The sequence below is a fragment of the Cervus canadensis genome, chromosome 15, assembly GCF_019320065.1.
Source record: "Cervus canadensis isolate Bull #8, Minnesota chromosome 15, ASM1932006v1, whole genome shotgun sequence".
Taxonomy (NCBI): domain Eukaryota; kingdom Metazoa; phylum Chordata; class Mammalia; order Artiodactyla; family Cervidae; genus Cervus; species Cervus canadensis.
Genome location: NC_057400.1, coordinates 32,148,201 through 32,170,796, shown reverse-complemented (window position 1 = coordinate 32,170,796; position 22,596 = coordinate 32,148,201). Strand labels below are relative to the sequence as shown.

Below are 22,596 nucleotides of genomic sequence, written 5' to 3'. Positions count from 1 at the left end.
GAGTTTCTTGGGCTATGCTCACTGGTCTGCAGATAGGTCTCCGTCTCCACTCAATCAGGCATTGACGCAATGTCTGTTTCAGCGTGTAGGCGCATTCTTTCGAGGGCGCATGCGTGAGAGCCGCCATGTCTTCTCCTGCGGGCCCGAATTTGAGCCACATTCTTTTGTAAGAGCGACCCTTGTCATCCAGGTGGTCAAGAGCAGTGCCCGTCACTGGCCCCGTAACAGTTTCTGCGGGTGAAAAAGGAGGGCTGGCTGGTGTCATACTTGGCGGTCTTCAGTTCGCTCCAAGGTAGGCCAGCTCCTGGGGAGATGCTTCTTTAGGAACGGAGCTTGCTCTTCTCAAACACAGTCCGTTGTCATTATTCGTGGATTCTGTATTTACAAATTCGTCCATGCCATAAAATGTATGTGCAACCCCCATTCCTGAAGGTGCGCGCAAGCTCACAAAGTTTGAGTGGCCCGGCTGGCCTGTTCCCAGCTGGGCGGGGACACGGTGGCGCACAGGTTTTCCATTTCAGCTCTGCCACTGTCGGCAGGTGTCTTCTGTACGGTATTCAGTGCCGTGGTTTTCACGTGTCTGTGCTGTTTGGGGGTGATTTTGCCCTTTAAAGTGGCTGCAGTGCTGTGTAGTGTCTGTAGATGTCAGAAGGCTGCCATGGGCTTTGCTGAGAAAAGGCGTGTGGTTGATGAACTTCGTTCAGGCATGACTTAAATACTGGATACGAATTCAGTGTTAATGAATCAATAGCATATATGAAACTAGGTGGCTTTCAGCAGAAGCTCGTGTAACACAAGGTTCTGTGTTGATGTGTTGATGAAGGTCTTGTGACCAGGAATCTAACCCTGTGTTTGCCTGGAAGTCAAGGTTCAGTCGGGCTTCCCAGGTGGCTTAGCGTAAAGAATGCACCTGTAGTGTAGGAGCCAGAGGAGACGCGTGTTCGATCCCCGGGCTGGGAAGATCCCCTGGAGGAGGGGATGGCAACCACTCCAGTATTCTTACCTGGAGAATCCCGTGGGCAGAGTAGCCTGGCTGTCTGCAGTCCCTGGGGGTCCCAAAGAGTCAGACAGGACTGAAGCTCCTTATGGTTCACTACCATCAGTTGTTTCAGTGTTTAGGGCAGCTTAATGGGACATAACTACCCCCCGATAATGAGAACTGATAGTCTGGACAGCTCTTTTCCTGAGATGTGCCCAGAGATGTGCCCATTGTGTCAGGAGGATGAGTCAGAAGTGGTCCGTCTGGAAGGAAGGACCAGGCTCTCCTAGTTTCCATGGGGTCAGCGCTGGCCCTCTTGCTGTTCTTCACTGGGCTGGAAGCAACCTGGGGGATGTCACTTTCTTGTCATTCATTGACATTTGCTTGGGTGGGACAGTGGGGGAGTGGCCTAGAGTGGGAAGGTAACCCAGATATATGACTGTGCAACTTAACCCTCCACCATGGGCAGCCTTCCACTATCCTCAGTCCTGTGTCTCTGCTTTGAACCCAGCTGTGGAGGAAATTCCTCATTCTGGCCTCAGAATGAACTGTAGTGGGACTATCCACTGTCTTGCTCTCATTCCCTTCAACATGTAATTGCAAAAATAAAACAATCAGACACTCATCCATTTCCCCAAGATCTGAGCTATCCAGTTGAAACCAAGGTCACCCTGATAGAGAGTGATGAAAACACTAAAAACATTATCTATTGGTCCTGTTTCTATCATTCCTAGAATAAAACCTGAGGCTTCATTGGAGAGTGAGGAATAAATCAACATTGCCTGCAGTCAAGTCAGGTTTGAGCTGGGCTGGAGATTGAATTCGTGTTTAATCAAAATTATATTGGATTTTGTTGTTGAACCTTAGCTTTTTGTGAACAATTCGAAGGTGGCAGTGTTTTCCTAAATTTGGCATTCGCTTGACACAGTTGAAAACATTTCTCACATGTTTAAGAGACCTGCCTTGAATAGTTAAGTTATTGCTACTCTGAGAATTTCTATATGAAGGACTTTGTTGGGGTGTGGGGGTTGTTCAACTATTTAAGAGAATGGGTATAATTTATTTATTTTAATTGAAGGCTAATTACTTTACAATATTGTGGTGGTTTTTGCCATACATCAACATGAATCAGCCACGAGTGTACATGTGTTCCCCTATGCTGAATCCCCCTCCTACCTCACTCCCCATCCCATCCCTCTGGGTTGTCCCAGAGCACCGGTTTTGAGTGCCCTGCTTTATGCATGGAACTTGGACTGGTTATCTATTTTACGCATGGTAATATACATGTTTCAATGCTAGAGAATGGGTATAATTTATGCTTTGCTTCTTTTTCACTTTAATTCAGCTTTACACTCTTCTTTCAGGAATGCATTTTAAAGAGTGGCTTATGGCAGAACAATGACAGTTTTTACACATAAACAAAAATATGTTTAAAGCTTAATGTTTTGGCAGCAAATGCATGCTTATCCACATACTTAACTCATAGATGTGAAAATTATTCAAGGCAAACAAGTCTTTCTTGATTAGGTGTATCTTTTCTTGCCCTTTTTAAAAATCAATTATAGCACTGTATAATCAATTATTATTTTCAAATATATTGATTTAGCACATGTTGATAAATAACATCTATATCTCTCTTCTGGTGCTGCCTGCTACTATCTCCCAATTCTAAGGATTGTTATAATCTGTTTTTCTTTCATTGTATCTCTTTCCTCTGTTATATATTTCATCATCCTATGCAACTTCAAAAACAACTATAAGACATCTATGTCTTATATCTTTTAGAGAAACACCTATGAACCCTTCAAGTACAGTAATGTATAGAACAAAACAATAGCAGTTTGAAAGAAAGGTGCTGTTAAAACAGTGGGGTATCTGGGAAATAGCGGCAAGATATTCTTCTGTAAATGTTACTTTGTAAATGGTAATGTTACTTTGAATGATGAACTGTGATCTTCCATGACAGAGAATATCATGAGGAATTGACTCTGTACTTGGCATTCAGTAACTTAACTTTCATTATCGAAAGGAAGAAATAATTCCTTTCTTATAGTAGTATGATATAAGAAACATGCATCTACAAAGTTGAACAGATGGAACAATAGTTCCATCATCAGGATTATTTTTCTGTTTCTTAATTGGTTTGAGAATCAGAAACAGTGATAATTTCAAAAAAGCATTAGAGGGCGCCAGATCCCTTTCTGATGAATTGTTTGTCTTGGAGCTAGAGCACAACTCCAGCCCACATTTAGATCAGCCTGTAAGCTTGTGAATTTAGTGCTCATCTCAGTCCAGAGATGTGATTACTTGTGTATTTGAAAATTAAAGATGACAGATTTTAGAGAGTAAATTTTTACACATTAAAAGGGACTTAAGAGACCTATTATCTGAATGCAGCCTGTGGACCTTGTTTGGGCTCTGATTCAATGAAACCAGCCTGAAAAAAGATGTTTGTGGCACAACTAGGGAAATTTGAACAGGCATAAATGTTACATTAGGGAACTATTGTTAATTTTACTAGGTGTGATAATGGTATCTTGGTAATGCTAAAAAATTCCTTTTAAATCCTACTAAAGATACATGCAGAAGAGTTTTTGCTTGAAATTATGTGATGTCTATGATTCATTATAAAATATTCCACAGCAAAGTATGTGTGCGTGTATGCGTGTGTGTAATAATAGATGAAATAAGATTGACAGTATCTTGATAATTTCTGGAACTGGAGTTCATTATATTATTCTACTTTTGTGAGTAGCTTGAAAATTTTCATTAAAAGTAAAAATAAAAAACGCAGACGTTATTTTCTCACAATTTATATTTATGATCTAATTGATGATCATTTTTGACTAAGGCATCTTTCTTAGGTTACAAGCTCATGTGTATAAGAAAATCTCATCTTTTCCCCTGCAGGGTAGCAGGATATTTCACTCCAAACTGTGACTGTAGGAGTTTAGGACAATCTACCTCAGGATACGCTGCTTTGGTTTATTGATTATTTTGAGCTGTAGGCACTTGAAAAGCAGCAAATGCAGGGAGAGGCTTTCTCCTAACTCCCCTTTTCTGCTTAAAGACAGATCCTCCCAAAGGAACTCAACTGTCATAAATCCCCTCCCTGAGAGTTTCATCGACTGAGGAAAACCGACTCTTACCACAGTTTAGCGCCACACCCAGACAAACTTTATCTTGAACTTTTATGCCTCCCAGCTGTTCTTCAAGGGCCCATTCATCTCGCTTAAAAATCATTTATTTACTCTGCCCCAGGAGGTTTACGTGCCCCTTCCCCTTTCCCAATTAAGATGGGCTTTTAATCTTGGATTTTAAGCCATCTCGGGGAGTTACTCACTTTTCCTTGGTATCTCCCAGGCATATATGAGTACATATGTCTATTTGTTTTTCTCCTGTTAGTCTGTCTTTTATTACAGAGATCTAACTAGGAGCTCAGAAGGGTAGAGGGGGAATTATCTTTTTCCTTCCTTATACCCTTCATAATTTAATTTATATTTTGAGTTTCCATTCTATTGTTGTTGTTTAGTTGCTAAGTTGTGTCCGACTCTTTTGTAATCCCATGAACTGTAGCCCACCAGGCTCCTCTGTCCATGGAATTCTCCAGGCAAGAATACTGGAGTGGGTTGCCATTTCCTTCTCCAGGGCATCTTCCTGACCCAGGGATCAAACCCCCGTGACCTGCATTGCAGGTGGATTCTTTTATCACTGAGCCACTGGGGAATCCCCTGTCTATTAGATATCAGAAACTAAATGTCATTCAACTGAGTATAATCTCATATTGTGCTGAGACAAACAGTTCAAGATAAACTTAGTTTTGGATTTTCCTACCTCCATCTGCACAGCAGGGTCTAAATCCAATAGAATTGCTGAGTGGGAGGTGGTTATGGTGAGGCAGGGGCTGGCTTTGGTTGCCACCTCTGTAGTCAGACATCCTGAAAGACAGCTTCCATCTTCTCTCCTGTCTGTTTGTCCTCTAGATGACAGTCATGTTGTTGGACAAACTCTCGCAGGGTCCCTCCAGAGCTGCCTCTCCTCAGGGTGGCCAGACCTCTTGGAATAAGGGAAGGACCCAGAGGTTGTCGTCTCCATCTCCGGCTTTCTCACCCTGATTGGCCACTTTGGCTTTACTTCTCCTACGCCATGTTCGTCATGGAAGTTTCTGAAAGACTTCTCTAGGACACTTGCCACTTTCACAGGTTCTATTTGGGGACAAAAGCACATGTACTTTGTCCTTTCAAAACCCTTTATAAATCTGGGGACCCTGGGACATACTCAGACGAAAGAGATGTGTGCAGGCCACCGTCTTAAGAAAATATCACAGTATCTAATATCTCTCCCATGAAGCCTGTGGTGTCTGTCTGGTCTGATAGGAAGACCAGCACATAATCTTCAATAACAATTGCATATGGCATAAACGTGCCCAAATTTTTCAGAGCTCCAGATGCAGAGAAGGGTCAGGGGTTAGCAGGAATTATGAAGAACTTTTCCCATCAAATTAATGTAATAAAACATTATCCTGTTGAATATTTTAAATCCTAAGCTTACTGCTTGCTTCTCATGCAGAAATGAAGGGAAGCAGTAGGTAAATAATGGTTAAGCCTGTGGATCCTTGGCTTAGTTAGGCCAGTGTTCTAATCCTGCATCTATGTCCTCTAATTAACAGTAGAGATCAGCACGCATTTGTTAAGTTTTTAAAACTCGTTTCTTATGTATAAAGCAGAGGCAGTAACATCTAAAATGTTCTGGGGAGAGTTAAACAAGAGTATATATAGAGAGTGTGCAAAGAGAATTTAGCCCTTTGTATAAAACCAATACATGACAACCATTTTTATTAAGAATAACAGCACAAAAAAGCCTATATGCAATTTTTGTGTCAGGTTAGTGGACCTTTTTCCTTGGAGTTATTAGATCAGATCTTATAGGACCACATGGGAGTTTGGGTGCTGCCCCAGAAAATTGAAACTACTACAACTTAGAAAAAAATTATCTTTCTGGTATACAGAACCTAAATTCTCTTGATATTTTAAGAGTAACTGCTTAGCTTTCATTCCCAGTGTGGCCATCCTTTATGAACTGTCAGGGGAAAGGAAGCAGATGAAAGGAGGAATTCCAAGAGTATAATATCACCATGGCCTCATGAAACAGGGGAAAAGAAACCAAACAGTTCATAATGGGCAAACTTCCAGATGTTTATTGCCAGGACCTTCTGCTCAGAATGAAAAGAAAATCCAAACAAATGCCAGGTCCCTCTCCTACACTATTAGAAAAAGAAAAGTTACTTGCTTTTTTTCCCCACTTTCTTTTTTTCCCTATTCTATTTGGTATTCTGGATTGGACAGGAAGGTAAATTGTTCCTCCATTTTCTTGGAAAGATTTGACAGTGATTCTCTGTTGAACAGACTTCTGATTCCTCTTTGCACTTGGACACTAGATTCCAACCCTCTTGGTAGAGATATCCAGGTTTGTAATTGACTATTTTCTAGAGGTAGTATGGTGCTGGCAGGGTGCCAATAATTGGCTTGGAGTTAGAAACTACAGTCTCAAATATATGCAGACACTTTATTCTGATACAATCTGTTAATTAATATTATGTACCCAGAGTGTTATGTTAAATTTTAATGCTTTACTGATTAAAGTCAGTTCTATAAAAAAAATGTGATTCCCATTCAGAAATCAGTTGATCTCATGCAACTATTTAACATAAAGCTCTTAGATCCAGCTAATTTTTCAAAAGTGTCCTGGGTGGGCACTTATATTAGTTTCTGTTGCTGCTGTGAGCTCTGTGATGGGTCTGTTCAGACAATTCCTCCATTTTAAGATCCTTAGCATAATCGTCTTTACAGAGTGGCTTTTTTCTTATAACATATTTGTAGATTTTGGGGACTAGGAGGGACATCTTTGGGGGCCACTGTTCTATCATGGTCTACTGTCTATACCCTTCAAATTTATACTTATGTCCCACATGTTAAATACATTCACTAGCACCTCCAGAAGTGTTATCCCATTGCAGATCAACTCCAAGTCCAAAAACCTCATATAAATCTCATCAGCTCAGAAGTCCTAAATCTCATCAGTTATGGATGAGGTTCTGGGTAGTCACGCGGCACAATTCATCTCCATTTGTGAATCTGTGAAATTGGAAAAACAGAGTATTAATACCTGCTCCCCCAAAACAATGGTGGATAGGCATGGGATAGATATAAACATTCCGGTTCAAAAGGGGAGAAAATGGAAGGAATAAAGGAGTCACCAGTCCCAGGCAACTTCGAAATACATCCATGCAGATTCATCCATCCATGAAATTAGGTTTCAAGGCCTGGGAATAATTCTCTGCGGTTCGCACCTCCACCCTCTGGACTTGAAGCTCTCCCCTTGGAGTCATCCATCTTCATGAGGGATAGCATGTATTTGCAGATGAGTAGTTTTATTGGCCTGTTTCTTGCCTATACAACTTTGGGAATCTGACAGTCTTCTTTTATTTCATCCTCTCCTTTCCTCCCTTATGGTACCTTCTATACAATGAAAGTCAGTTTGGGCTGCAGAAACATATTAGGGATTAACACCTGAGAAAGGAAATGAGCAGGGGCAGAGAAAATATTTGGACTTTGATGCAGGCTTGATAAAACCTTGGCCAACTCGAAGCTAATTGATGCAGAGTTGTCCTGTGTTGGGCCAAAATGGTCAAGCTTTTATACCCCCTCTTTGCTCAGTCACAGAACAGGCATTATCTACAGTAAGAGAGCTCTCTTGAGTGGAGGCAGACTGTGAAAGAGCTAGCAGTTGGAGACTGTCTGCTGATCACAGATGCGGAGAAAGTTCTCCCTTGAAGAGTGATCTGGATCATGCATCTTTGAATTTATCACACATATTGGGTTATGGTGAACAAGAGAGAGATGAGAAAGTAAGCCTGTTAGTTCTTGCAGCCTTTTAGGGTTAAATTGGTAGCTTCTCCTGGGCCAACTCTGTTTTTTTCTTTTTTTTTAAATTTAATTTTATATTGGAATATAAGTGAAGTGTTAGTCACTCAGTTGTGTCCGACTCTGTGAGACCCAGTGGACTGCAGCCGGCCAGGCTCCTCTGTCCATGGGGATTCTCCAAGCAAGAATACTGGAGTGGGTTGCCTTTTCTTCCTCCAAGGGATCTTCCCAACCCAGGGATGGAGCCTGGGTCTCCTGCATCTCAGGCTGACTCTTTCCCAGCTGAGCCACAGGGGAAGCCCATTGGACCAATTAACAATTTGTGATAGTTTCAGGTGGACAGCCAAAGGACTCAGCCATATAGATATGTGTATCCATTCTCTCCCAAACTCTCCTCCCATCCAGGCTGCCACACAACATGGAGCAGAGTTCCCTGTGCCATATAGTACTGGACCAACTCTCAAGTCCTGAAACAGTAGAGACAGAACCATCATGGTATTTAAGGCAGCCAGGTAGCTTAGGAAAGAGCTCAGTTGTGTTCCAGTGACCAGAGGCCATTATGGAAGTTTTCCCTTTAGGCTGAAGGCTTTTTCTCTTGGAGGTGGGTAGTAAGGGAGTCTAGTTTATTCAGGCTCAGACACAACCCTCTATCTTCATGCCAGTAATCGCTGTCATTATCATATTCCACATTGCTGTTATTTATTGAACACTTACTCTGTATCAAGCACTGTGCTAAGGAGTTTACATGTAAACTATCATTTAATCACTTCAGGATGCCTCAGAACTGTTCAAGGAGTAGTTGTGGGTTAAGTAAAGGAGCATAAAGATGTTCAGTTCTGTGCTCAGTGATCCTGAGATGTCGTATCACAACTCAGCAACCTCCTCCGGGTCAGCATTTACTTTTGCCCAGGTTTCAAGGTTTAACTGAAACTTGTAACATGGTACCGTAGGGTTCAGTGAGTTAAGTTGTTTGAGTTCTAGAGCGCCTAGAAACTTTGCCATTCAAAAAAACTGATTCTATCCTAGTGAGATTCAGTGTTCTCTAGAAGGTGCTGCCTAGTCTCCTTCATTTTAAATTTAGATTGGACCTAGATTTCTTGGTAGGTCTAGGTCAAATGGGAAGAAAGATTTGTCATGTTATTTGTACCATTAAAGTGGGATTGCACACGGAAAGTGATTGGTAAGACTACCAATCTAGAAGCTGTAACCGAAACCAACCATCCATTTTCTCTGGTGCTATTACGTTTTTGTGTTTATATTTTCCTAGGCTTGGTAATTATGGTAATCAGGAAAACAAGTCACATTGTATAACACATCTTATATAAGATATTTGCAAACATCTCCACATTTTACGTATGATATGGTGTCTTTTTGAAGTTTTGGGCTCAGCTATGAAAATCTGTTCCATTTTTGTATTTTTGTGTAACTAAAATTTTGACTCTTTAAATTTAGACTATGACAGAGTGTAAGTGAAAGGCAAATTAAATCTTCTCATTGTGTAATTTTGGACTTAAATTTTTAGGTCACATATTTGAAGTCTCTTGCATGATTATGGACTGCATGCATAATTTCCCCTCAGTGCAAGACTCTGCTGAATTCACTAAAAGAATAAAGAGCTTCCCAAAGCATGTTCCTGTAAACAGGATTTCAAGTTCTAAATGTATATGGGCTTTTAGTTGGTTCTTATCAGGGTTCTGAGTTTTCTGGCAGCAAATAAGCTTGAGATAACAGCTTTACTGTAGAAATAGAAGTCTCTGGAAAAATCATTAATGCAGTCCTTGAGAGAGAAGATAGACCTAAAAACCTGCAGGTTTGTCTGATGGGACAGGACCTTGACAATTCATTCTCAGTTAGTGAGTCTCTTCTGCATTACCTAGGGAAAAAATCTTGTAACTAGCCTGATTTTTGTTTTTTGGCCATGCTTGACAGCATGTGGGATCTTAGTTTCCCAACCAAGGATTGAACCCACACCCCCTACATTGGAAGCATGTAGTCTTACCCAGTGCACAGCCAGGGGAATCCAGGAGTTCTTGAGTTCAGGCTCTCATCACATTTACCCTGTGTTAGTTTCCTATTGCTGCTGTAATCCTGCTGCTGCTGCTGCTAAGTCGCTTCAGTCATGTCCGACTCTGTGTGACCCCATAGATGGCAGCCCACCAGGCTCCTCCGTCCCTGGGATTCTCTAGGCAGGAACACTGGAGTGGGTTGCCATGTCCTCCTCCAATGCATGAAAGTGAAAAGTGAAAGTGAAGTCGTTCAGTCGTGTTGGACACTTCATGACTGCATGGACTGTAGCCTACCAGGCTCCTCTGTCCATGGGATTTTCCAGGCAAGAGTACTGGAGTGGGTTGCCATTTCTTTCTCCAGCTGCTATAATGAATTCTCACTAATTCAGTGGCTTAAAACAGCACAGACTGTTGTAATTCTGGAGGTCAGAAATCCGAAGTGTGTCTTATGGGGATAAAATTAAAGGCTTGACTGCACTCACTCCTTAGCCCATGGTGCCACGTCACTCTGCACTTTGTCGTCTCTGAGTCCCTGGCTCTGACTCTCTTGCATCCCTCTTATAAGGACCCTGTGGTTACTTTGGGCCCAGCTGGATAGTTCAGGATAATCTCCCCACCTCAAGTTCCTTAACATAGTCACGTATGCAAAGTCCTTTTTATGATGTTTGCTGACTTGTTCCAGATTCCAGCGATTAGGTCTTGATCCTCTTCAGTGAGTCATTATTCAGCTTACCATGTACCCATTCATATCGAGCCTCCCAACTCAAATCACTCCAGCGAGACATCATCCTACTTCTTCCAACATCAAATCCAGATTTGGGAACGTCTGCTCCTCAATCCGTCTAAATCCTACTATTCTTTAAGGTTTATGCTCAGATTTTGCCTTTTGCCTGAGACTTCCCCTGAAAAACCTCACCTTTTTTCTTCATGGTTTTCAAAAGCATTTGTAAATTTTGCACACAAATTTTGTATACATGTTTATACTTAGAATATTAGTCTTTTGCTATTACTGCACTTGTGTTTCTTTGCCTCATTTTGATTATAAGCTCTTTGAAAGTAGGAAAAATATCATATTTCTTTTGTATATTGAATCACTGTTAGCATGGTGCTAAGGACATGGGGAATGTCAAGTAAATATTTACCCTGCCTCATTTGAAATTCTCTTTGCTAGGTCCATGACTTTCAGGAACTTTTATTTAGAATATAATAAAAATAGACCTCAACTTAGTATTTACTGAATAAACAATAGAGGATTCTGGATGGATCTGTTCCATAACCCACTGTAAAGCTCTTTTTCTTCATTTGCATGTTAAGATCTGTAGTTCATAATCTGTATAACCGAGCTTTCTCCACATTTTGATAAATTGGCACACGTGCAGAGCATGCTCTGTCCCAAGGTGACTTAGCTCTGTGTGGTACTGTGGTACTCCTTTGGTTAATGGAGGGCCTTGTTACCTTTCCTGAGCAGGTAATGTCCTGCCGTCAGAACTTTGTTGCTCTGGCCTCAGAGTGAGCCTTTCATGCCAGGGGAACGTTGGAGGGCTGGAACACAGAGTGGGGCTTTCTCAAACTTAAAACAGTAGATTATGTGATTATCCTTGTGTTTGCTTGCTAGCAATTGCTGGTGCATTTGGTAGAATTTTGCCTAAGAATTTTTTATTTTAATATTCCGCCAAGAAGGAAATTGTGGAGAAGGGGAAGGTGCTCCTCCTTATATGTTTTTTTTTTTTGGCTGTGCTGGGTCTTCGTTGCTGTGTGGGCTTTTCTCCAGCTGTGGCCAGGGAAGATGTGCAGGCTTCTCATTGTGTTGGTTGCACAGCTCGGGCTCTCGGGCCGCACGGCTTCAGTAGTTGTGGCCCGTGGGCTCAGTAGTTGTGGCTTCCCGGCTCTAGAGCCCGGGCTCAGTAGTTGTGGCACACGGCCTTCGTTGTTCCACGGCATGTGGACTCTTCCTGGATCAGGGATCAAACCAGTATCTTCTGCATTGGCAGGTGGATTCTTTACCTGAGTCACCAGCGAAGCCCTCCCCTTTACTTCGAATTGTGGAGTCTACTTCAAGGAGGTTTTCATCGTTTACCAAAAGAACCTGATGATTGTGGAATGGCCAATTTGGCTTGGATTAGTTTGCAATAACAAACTTAGGAGAAAGATATTATTATTAATTATTATTATTGCCGTCATTTTGTTGATGAATGTACTAAGGCATATGACATTAAATGACTGGGCAGTGATGAAGCTAGGATTTGAATCTAGGCAGTCTGACCTGAAGGTATTTGCTTTTATCTTTACTTTAAATAACTGGGGTATGTTTATGTTCATTCAGGGTAATTGGCAAGCCTGATATATGAAGAATATAAACTGACATAGAGTAGGGCAAGAAAATGTTTAAAGACTTGAAGGTGCTGAAATAAAAATGGCTTCTCTTCTAGACTAGAAACATTTAAAAGCAAGGTACATCTTTTGCACATTAAATAGGCTTATTTTGTTTCTTGCTTCTGTTGCTATGGAAGAGAGGTTAAGTAGAAAGGAACATATTGATTTACTTCAAGGCAATTTAATAGTTGCACTTTACCTGGAGGAAATTTTTGCTCAGATTTCCCAAGGTGGTATAGAAGACTTTTGGTCTGTATAGACAAGTGTAATTGTTTACATAGTAATTGATTCCTGAATATATAAACCATATATAGAGAGTATAGGTATATGGAATATATCTAAATGGGATATATAGGGAATATATATATTTTATAAAGTTGTTTGATTAATTTCAGTCAATTCATTTTTCTCTGTCTTAAAGTCTCAAATTATAGAGCTGTTTCACATTTTTTTTTTAGCCAGAAGTACCTAGGCCTTCAAGGAATATAAATATTGACTATAATAAAATACAGCATGTTGCTTCTACATTTGTAATAATTAGGATGGATATTAAATAAAAATTAATTTTAACCAGAGCTTTTAATCTTGGGGTATCATTTTCAGTAAAATTTATGAAACACTTGACATAGCAAAGTAAAGAATTTGGCTCTTAGCAGTAACTACTGTTGTTTGATTTATGCCCCGTGAACAAAATATGATACAGCTAACTGCATCTCTATAGCTTATGGAAGATTAGAATAATAATAAATAACTACTTTTTACAAAAGATGCAACAATGTGAAGTGTCTGTCTTTGAAATTTTTTTTTTTTTTTCACTAACTGGTAGAGTTATCTCAGCTGGGGAACATCTTTAATCAGCATCAAATAAATAAATCCTTGCTCTGAGCAGAATTCATAGGGTTTGCCCACATGAGAAGCAGCCCTATCACAAACCAACCAGTGCCTTTATTATATATATTATTTGTCTTTATAACTTTTGATTTATGGTTCATGTTGGAAGCTTCAGTTTATTTTCTCTATTCAAAGAATTTCTCTCTCTCTCTCTCTCTATATATATATATATATGATTTTTTTTTTCAGGCGGTTACTCAGCTTAGTATCTTATGCTTCAGTGTCGGCTGTTTTTAAGCATTGCAGTCTGTATATTTGCTGTATTCTCTGGGTTTTTCCCAAACATGTTTAATGAACATACATCTTTTTTTTTTTTTTTTTATGTCCAAGTGATTCCAGACATAACTCTAAATTTGATTAAGAGTCTGATTAGGTCTTTTTTGCTTGACATAGTTATAAAAAAAAAAAAACAGAAAAATTCAACTATGTAAAGCAGAATGTGAGAAATAGGGACTGAAATACAAAGACAAAGCAATAGTAATAGTAATAATCAATTCCCAAGTTTGCTGGTCTTTTTACTTTCTTAAATGGTGCATTTAAATGAATAAAAATTATAAAATAAAATTAAGTCTAGTTTATTGATCTTTTTTTTACTACTTAGTGCTTTTTATGTTCCTTTGAAAAATATCCTAGCCTGACCTAAGATCAGAAACACATTTTCCTGTGTAGTCTTCTGGGGGTTTAGTGCTTTGCCTTTCACATTTAGGTCTACAATTCATTTGGAATGGATATTTATATATATGTGGTATGTGGTAGGCATTGACATTTACCCCCCCCCACCCCCAACAATTGATCTCGAACCATTTATCGATAAGATCACTTCTTCTCCACAGTATTACAAGTTTCTAGGTCTTATTTCTGGACTCAGTTTTTTCCACTGGTCTATTTGTCTGTTCTTGTACCAATAACATTTTGCCTTCTGTAGCTTTGTAGTATGTCTTGATATCTGGTAATGAAGTCCTCCAATTTTGTTCCTCTTCTTGAAGATGATTTTGGCTATTTTATAATCAAGTTAATTACCCTCTAGCCTACTCCTAGCCTACAACTGAGAGACTGAACAACAACAAGCCTACACCTAAGTGGTAGCATTTTGATTGGGATTACATTGAATCTATAGATCAATTTGGAGAGAATTGACATCTTTATAATATCAAATACTCTAAAGCATGCCCATGGTACTTTTTGCATGGAGGTCTTGCCTATCTGTTGTTAGATTTAGTTTTAAGCATTTGATGCTAGTGTTATCTTATCATCTTTTTAAAATGTTTATTTTCTGATTTTTTATTGCTCATTGTTGTTCAGTCGCTGTTGTATTCGACTGTTTGCGACCCCATGGACTGCAGCATACCAGGCTTCCCTGTCCTTCACTATCTCCTAGAGTTTGCTCAAACTCATGTCCACTGAGTCAGTGATGCCATCCAACCATCTCATCTTCTGTTGCCACATTCTCCTCTTGCTCTCAATTTCTCCCAGTGTCAGGGTCTTTTCCGATGAGTTGGCTCTTCACATCAGGTGGCCAAAGTATTGGAGCTTCAGCTTCAGTATCAGTCCTTCCAATGAATGTTCGGGTTGGTTTCCTTCAGGATTGACTGGTTTGATCTCCTTGCTGTCCATGGGACTGTCATGAGTCTTCTCCAGTGCCATAGTTCAAAAGCATTAATTCTTCAGTGCTCAGCCTTCTTCATGGTCCAACTCTTACATCCATACATGATTACTGGAAAACCATAGCTTGGACTATATGGACCTTGTCTCTGCTTTTTAATATGCTGTCTAGGTTTTTCATAGCTTTTCTTCAAGGAGCAAGTGTCTTTTAATTTCATAACTGCATTCACCATCCACAGTGATTTTGGAGCCCAAGAAAATGAAATCTGTCACTGTTTCCATATAAAAATGCAATTGATTTAGAAATGTTGATTTTGTATCTTGTGACCTTGCTAAATTCTTTTTAAAATTTATGTTCACTTTTAGATATATGTATATATTTTGGATATTCTTTGTAGTAGATATATTTTCAACTATTCTGTTGTGATGTTATATTTCTCTGATTTAAGGAAAATGCCTTTCATTAGTTCTGTAAATTTTTCTGCTTTTGTTTTAGTTGAATATAGCTCTTCCATGTTCCTAATTTTTAAATTCCTTTCTTTCAACTAGAGATGTTATTGTAAATTTGCCAAAAACGAAGAGAAAAACCCACAAAGCAACCTGAAAGAAAAGAGATTACTTACAAAGGAACAATAGCTAGACTGGCAACAGATTTTACATTACCAGAAATAGAAGCCCAAGATAATGAACAGTATATTTAAAGGGCTGAGAGAAACTATCAACTGAGAATCCTATATCAAACTAAATTTTCATTCAAGAAATAGGGTGAAATAAAGACCTGTTCAGAGAAAGACTCATAATTTAATTCTCCTGTATCATTGCTAAGATTACTAAATGATGTATATCACTCAGAAGAGAGAATGCAGAATAAAACAATATTAGAGAGATGGGAAACTACTGATGGTAAAAGGACTTAAACAAGTATTAGAGATTATCATGAACAGTTTTCTACCAGTGCATTTGAAGCCTTATATTAAATAAACAATTTTCTAAAAAAATAAACATTTTCAAATTGGAGTAAAGAGGAAATAAAATACTAGAACAGACCAAGTTCCATTAACAACATTGAGTAAAATAAAATCACCCCATGTAAAAAAATACAAAATACACAGATGGTTTAAGGGTAAATTCTAACAACCCTCAAGAAACAGATTACCTGTATACAGATTATTGTAATAAATAAAGAGGAATTTTCTATTTTCAAACTCATTTTATGATATTTGTATAACTGATAATAAAGCAAAATATACAAGGATAATATAAGAAAGCAAAATTATGAACAGAGATATAAAAATAAAAAATAAAATGTAAGCAAACAAAATTTGCAACTGTTTATCATGATCCAATGCATCATATCTAAGTTAATTTTACTCCAGCAATAAAAGACATTAACATCAGATAAGATGTAATCGCAAACCAGGAGCTCCTCCTAAGCTGAAAAAACATGTCAAACGGACAGCAGCTATCATGCATAGTGGTGATACATTTGAAAAGAAAATAGACTACCCTCTGCCTGTCAGCCATGTTGCTTATTTGGGATTTATTTAGGATGACTGAAGAATGTATTCTTTTTCATCTCAAAGAACTACATATTTCAGAACTTTTGTACTGTGATAAACTGCAGTTCATGTCAGAAGAGCTGTGATCTACAAATAGTTAATTCTTTGACATCAAATGGCTCATTCAAGCACTTCCAGATGTTAGTGGTAGAATCTTGGTTTTGACATTTAGATAAAGACAGGCTGCTTATAGTTTAGAGCATTCCAACTTAAACTCATCCTTAAGTCTTATTATGTATACATTTCATATAAGATCTTATCCATATGTAAATAAAATACAAATGCATTGGAAAAACCAATTAATAGAGGTATTACTATTAGGTAATAATAGCGATTTCTATATAAACATTATACTGAGACTGCTGCTGTTATATGCCATAAGAAAGAAATATAACAGGTATAAGAACTGGAAAACAAGAAACAAAATGGCTGGCATTCATAGGCTATATGATCGTCTATCTAGATAATCCAAGAAAATTAGAACCAATAAGAAAATTCAATAAGTTACTAGATACAATAAAATTATGGAACAGTTAATGGTATTTTATTCAGAAACAAAAAGCAATTAGAAAATGTAATTAGAATATTGATCTTACATACAGTGGCAACAGCAGTGATAAGGAACCAAGAATAACTTTAAGAAAAAATGTATAAGATTTTATTTCTAAAATTATAAAATTTTATTAACAATATGAAAGAATATTTAGATAAATTCTCTGTTTATGGATGATATTGAAAGTGAAAATGTTAGTTGCTCAGTCATGTCTGACTCTTTATGACCCCTTGGGCTGTAGCCAGTCGGACTCCTCTGTCTGTGGAATTCTCCAGGCAAGAATATTGGAATGGGTTGCTATTCCTTCTCCTGGGGATCTTCCCAACCCAGGGATCGATCCTGGGTCTCCCGTTGTCGGCATATTCTTTACTGTCTGAGTCACCAGCGAAGCCCCATGGGTGAGATTACCCAATGCCATTTAACAACGGTCCCTAAATTAATTTGTAATCAATGAAATTCAAATGAAAATATCAGTAGTGTTTTTTTCCATGAAACTTGTGATCCTGCATCAAGAAAATGTTAAGGAATAATAATGACACAATTATTTGTAATTAATTATATTACTATAATTAATATAGTAATTAAAACAAATTATCAGTACAAGGATCAACCGATAATTGGAATAAAATTAAAAGCCCAGAAATATATCTATATACATATGAAAACCTAGTGCATTTATACATCCGATAATTATTAAGTACTCTGCTTTTTGGGAGTGTCTTCAGGTTGTTTTCCAGGTTCTTTTGACATGATCCTAGGAGTCATTGGTAACTTCCTTACTATTGGTGACAAAATTTTCCAGCCTCACCTGGTACATTTCTTGCTCCTAACCTGGAATCAGCCATTTCTCCAAGAAGCCTTGCTTTCTCTTATAGGAAGTAGAATTTCAAAACCACATTTATGTAATAGGGATGCTCATCGTTTCTGGGTTGGTCAGTATTTTTAGGCCTTTTCAGCTGACTAACAGTGCTAAAAATTAAATGTAACAACACACACACACAATATATCTATGAATATATGTTTAATCTAGATTATCTACATATTAATATGTTATATATATTATATGTTAATATATTGTCATTTGTTGTTTAGTCACTATTTTGTGTCTGGTTCTTTTGCAACCCCATGGACTGTAGCCCACCGGGCTCCTCTGTCCTTGGCATTTCCCAGGCAAGAATACTGGAGTGGGTCGCCATTCTCTTCTCCAGAGGATCTTCCCAACCCAGGGATCAAACCTGTATCTCTTGCATTGCAGGTGGGTTCTTTCTGAACCGCCAGGTATAGCTAAGTACATAGTATATATATTTAAAGGTTAAAAGCCTCATGAGTTCATACTAATACTTCCGATTCCAATTCGAAAATACAAAATTTTTACTTATATTCTCATATATTAAATCTTTATCTCCTTTGACATTCGGAATCATGGTTGTCAAGGACTTAAGAGATGAGAAAATTACAATATACTTTCATTACTAGCTTGTTTTATACTTTATTACACGCACATCTCAGAACAGTAATACTAATACAACCAGTGCCAGTACGATAAGTGAAAACACTTTGTTATAAATATTGTCTGTGGGTTTTTTTTTTTTTTTGGCATGTGTATAGTTGTTTTGTCTGTTTTTATGTGGGGATTAAAATCTATGCTGTTGCTTCCGTGGAACAGAGTCCTCTTTTGAGAAGTTTTGACATCTTTCATGGATAATAAAAAATACCTAAAGAGTAATCCAACTGGCTAATCATTGTTTAGTTCAGTCTAGGATGCACTTTGTGGTTTATTTCTATGCCATTGTTGTGTCATTATTCTATGTGGTGACCTCTCTGGTTAATCCTACTGGAGATTCCAGAATAAGGTCAAAGAAACTGTTATAGCAAACCAGGGGGTGTCTTTGGGGTTGTGGTCAGTAGAAGGGGCCCAGCTGTGGCTTGGAGAAGCTTAAATTAGCCAGTAATTTTCAGCAACCCTTCAAATTACCCAAATGGAGTTAGAATCGAAGTCAAAGCTGTGAGATGGCCAGTGAAATGCAGCATAAAAAAACAAACAAACAAACAAAACAAAACGCTATTGGGCTTCCCTGGTGGTGCAGTGGATAAGAATCCACCTGCCAATGAAGGGGACATGGGTTTGATCCCTGGTCCAGGAAGATCCTACTAAGACCGTGTGCCGCAACGACTGAAGCCTGTACGCCTAGAACCTGAGCTCTGCAACAAGAGAAGCCAGTGCAATGAGAAGCCTGTCCACCGCGACTAGAGAGTAGCCCCCACTTGCCGCAACAAGAAAGCCCTCTTGTAGCAACGAGGACCCAGCACAGTCAAAAATAAAGTAAAATTAAAAAAATATCCTATTGTCTCCTTTCAGCCAGATTGCTGCTTTTGTGTAGAAATTCAGGAGCTGGCACTAGTGGTAGTAGACATATTTTGGGTTTTGGTTCCCCATCACCCATTTCCCCTGTTTTAGCATAAGCACGCTAATTTTTTTTTTTTAAATTAAATGTTTATTTCTTATAGCAGTTTTAGGTTCTCAGCAGAATTAGGGGAGGTTACAGAGATTTCCTGTCTGTTCCTTGCCCCCACATATGCATAGACTCCCTCATTACCAACATTCCCCACCACAGGAGTAATTTTATTACAGTTGATAAACCTACATTGACACCCTGTAATCACCCCAAAGTCCATAGGCTACATTATACATTACAGTTCACTCTTAGTGTTGTACATTCAGCAGGTTTGGACAAATGTATAATAATAGCATGCATTATGGTGCCATAGTATTTTCTCTGCCATCTGCCTCTTCATCCTTCCCTCTCCTGCTCCCACTAAGTCCTGGCAACCATTGATCTTTTTACTGTTCCATTGTTTGCCTTTTTCCAGAATATCATATATTTGGAATCTTAGAGTATACAGTTAATTTCCTTTTGAAGAATTCTCTCTCCCTCTAGAAATTTTCTTGCCTTTGGAAAATTATCTACCCACTAGGAGTAGGCATGTGTTACTAGCTAGATTAATCAGATCCTTGTGAAGCTTCCAATATTGATTGGACCAATGCAGAAAGGTTGTAAGATGGTAGATTGTTCATTCCAGTGATGGTATTGTGGTAAGAATGTTGATTAAATCCACTTACTTTGGAACTGCCCTGATTCTTGACCTTTTCCAGCTTGTTTCTCCAATCTTACTGTCAATCTTGTGTATTCTCGGATATACATTTAACACATTCATTTTTTGTTTAGAGCTGGTTTCTGTTACTTGTAGTCAAACAACTGTAACTAATTTGGTGGTGATCCCTAGAATATATTAGAAATGTTTAATCTATAGCCCTACCTTTGAGATATTGTGGGTTCCAGACTCCTGTAAAAAAGTGAATATTGCAGTGAAGTGGGTCACACGAACCTTTTGGTTTCCCAATGCGTATAGAAGTTACACTTATGCTATACTGTAGTCTATTATAAAGTGTGTTATAGCATTGTGTCTAAAAAACAATGTATATACCTTAATTAAGAAGTATTTTATTACTAAGAGATGCTAGCCATCATCTGAGCCTAGTAAGTTGTAATCTTTCTGTGATAGTAATGTTAAAGATCACTGATCACAAGTCGCTGTAACAAATTTGATAATGATGTGTGTATATGTGCTTAGTCTCTCAGTTGTGTCTGATTCTTTGTGACCCTTTGGACTGTAGCCCACCAGGCGCCTCTGTCCATGGGATTTTTCAGGCAAGAATACTGGAGTAGGTAACCATTCCCTCCTCCAGGGGATCTTCCTTGACTCAGGGATCAAACCTACATGTCTCCTGTGTCTCCTGCATTGCAGGTGGATTCTTTACCCACTGAATCACCAGGGAATCCCTAATACAAGGCTCCTCTGTCCATGGGATTTTACAGGGAAGAATACTGGAGTGGGTTGCCATTCCCTTCTCCAAGGAATCTTCTTGACCCAGGGATCGAACCCAAGCCTTCTGCATCTCCTGCATTGGCAGGTAGATTCTTTACCAGTAGTGCCACCTGGGAAGTGAGGATATTTGAAATGTTTGAAATATTGCAGGAATCACCGAAATGTGACAGAAACACAAAGTGAGCAAATTATTTTGGAAAAATGGTGCCAATGGACTTGCTTGATGGAGGTTGGTCACATACCCTCAATTTGTAGAAAATGCAATATCTGAGAAGTGCAGTAAAGCAAAGTGCAATAAAATGAGGTGTTCTATATTTAAATTGCAACCTCTCTTCCAGTAGTTCTTCTGATCCTCCTTTCCCTATTCTACTAAAAAATATACTTCATAATTTATTTTTTAACTATGTTTTCTCTCTATACTTTACTAGAATATAAACTCTATGAGGGCAAGAATTCTTTATTTAAATCTGTTTCTATGAATCTTGTATCCCAAGTACCTAGAACAAATCCTGGAACATAACAGGTGCTTAAAAAAATTTGTAAATTTAATTAATAATTAAATTGAATCTGCTGTTTTTTGAATCTGTTGATCATCTAAATGGAGTCGTGCTTAGTCCCAGTTCATTGTAAAATGTTGGCATGCTTTTGCTGCAGATGGTTTTGTTTTGTTATCACTGTGTGGGTTGGGAGAAAATGTAATTATATGGTGGCCAATAACCAGCTGCTCTCTACCTCCAAGGAAATGAACAACACTGTGGGCTCCTTAGACAGTTAAAGTTATACATGGTCTTCCATATCCTGATACCTAATGTAAGCTTATTTTATTTTTTAAGGGAAATTTTGAAAATATAATGTCATATTAAGGTAAAAGCAGATTTAATAGAGGATTAAAAAATAATGCACTCATTTTTATAAAAATATAGAAAATTAAAATTTGCCCTACTCCAGCTAAATGGCATAGCATCCAAATGAGACGTAGATCCAACTAAAACTGAATCAAGAGGACCTCAGATTGGAGAGGATGGCTGGTAAGTGATTGGAGGTGTCATTTTAGAAACCAAGTCCCATTAAAATGTTACAGTTGCTTGTGGAAGGTCAATTGAACAACTAATCTTGGACAAAGAAGGAAAATTAATATTTATAAGCAAGTCTGATCTTTCACATGTGTATTATGTATATTATTTGACATATGCTTTTCATATGTTTTTCATATTATCCTCTAAATGAACCTGTAATTGTCACCTTTATTTTATAAACAGAAAAACTGAGAATAAAAAGTTAGTTAACTTGCACTCACATAACAAGAAGAAAGTGTCAGACTCAAAATCTGGCTAAGGTTAATCTAAATCTTCTACTATTTTCACTATATCACCCCAACACAGGAAATTGAATCTGAAACTGGAGAGAACAAGCCATTTTTTTCTAGGTGAAGATAGTGGATTGTATATATACAATAGCCATCATTTGCTTGTCAAACACCAAACCTCTTTAAAACAACAGTAACTTTTTTTAAAGGCATAAACACACAAAGATAAGAGAACAGGAGAGTAATGAACAGCAAACTTTGAGAAGCTGGTAAGTAGATGGAAAAGTGGGAGTTAACTAAGCAGACTTGGGTTTAACCGAATTTCAAGTCAGCAGTAAAGTTGAGTAACAGATGGATTTGCACCATTGTGTCTCTGAGGCTCAAGAATTAGAGCTAATACCCACATGTGAGGTCAAGGAAAGTAGTCTGATTTTGAAGCGCCCAGTTCAGTTGCCAGATTGATATCCCAACACCATAGACCTATATGATGACTTGCTCTTCTCACATTCTGGAAGA

The 22,596-nt window shown here is 38.4% G+C and overlaps 1 long non-coding RNA gene across 1 annotated transcript in view; it reads left to right on the top strand.

Moving 5' to 3' along the window:
• The first annotated feature begins 207 nt into the window (after positions 1-207).
• LOC122453882 overlaps positions 208-22,596 on the top strand; it is a 253,302-nt gene continuing 230,913 nt past the window's right edge. Inside the window, exon 1 of the long non-coding RNA XR_006273208.1 lies at positions 208-292. This is a non-coding gene — a long non-coding RNA (uncharacterized LOC122453882). The remainder of the gene's footprint in view (positions 293-22,596) is intronic.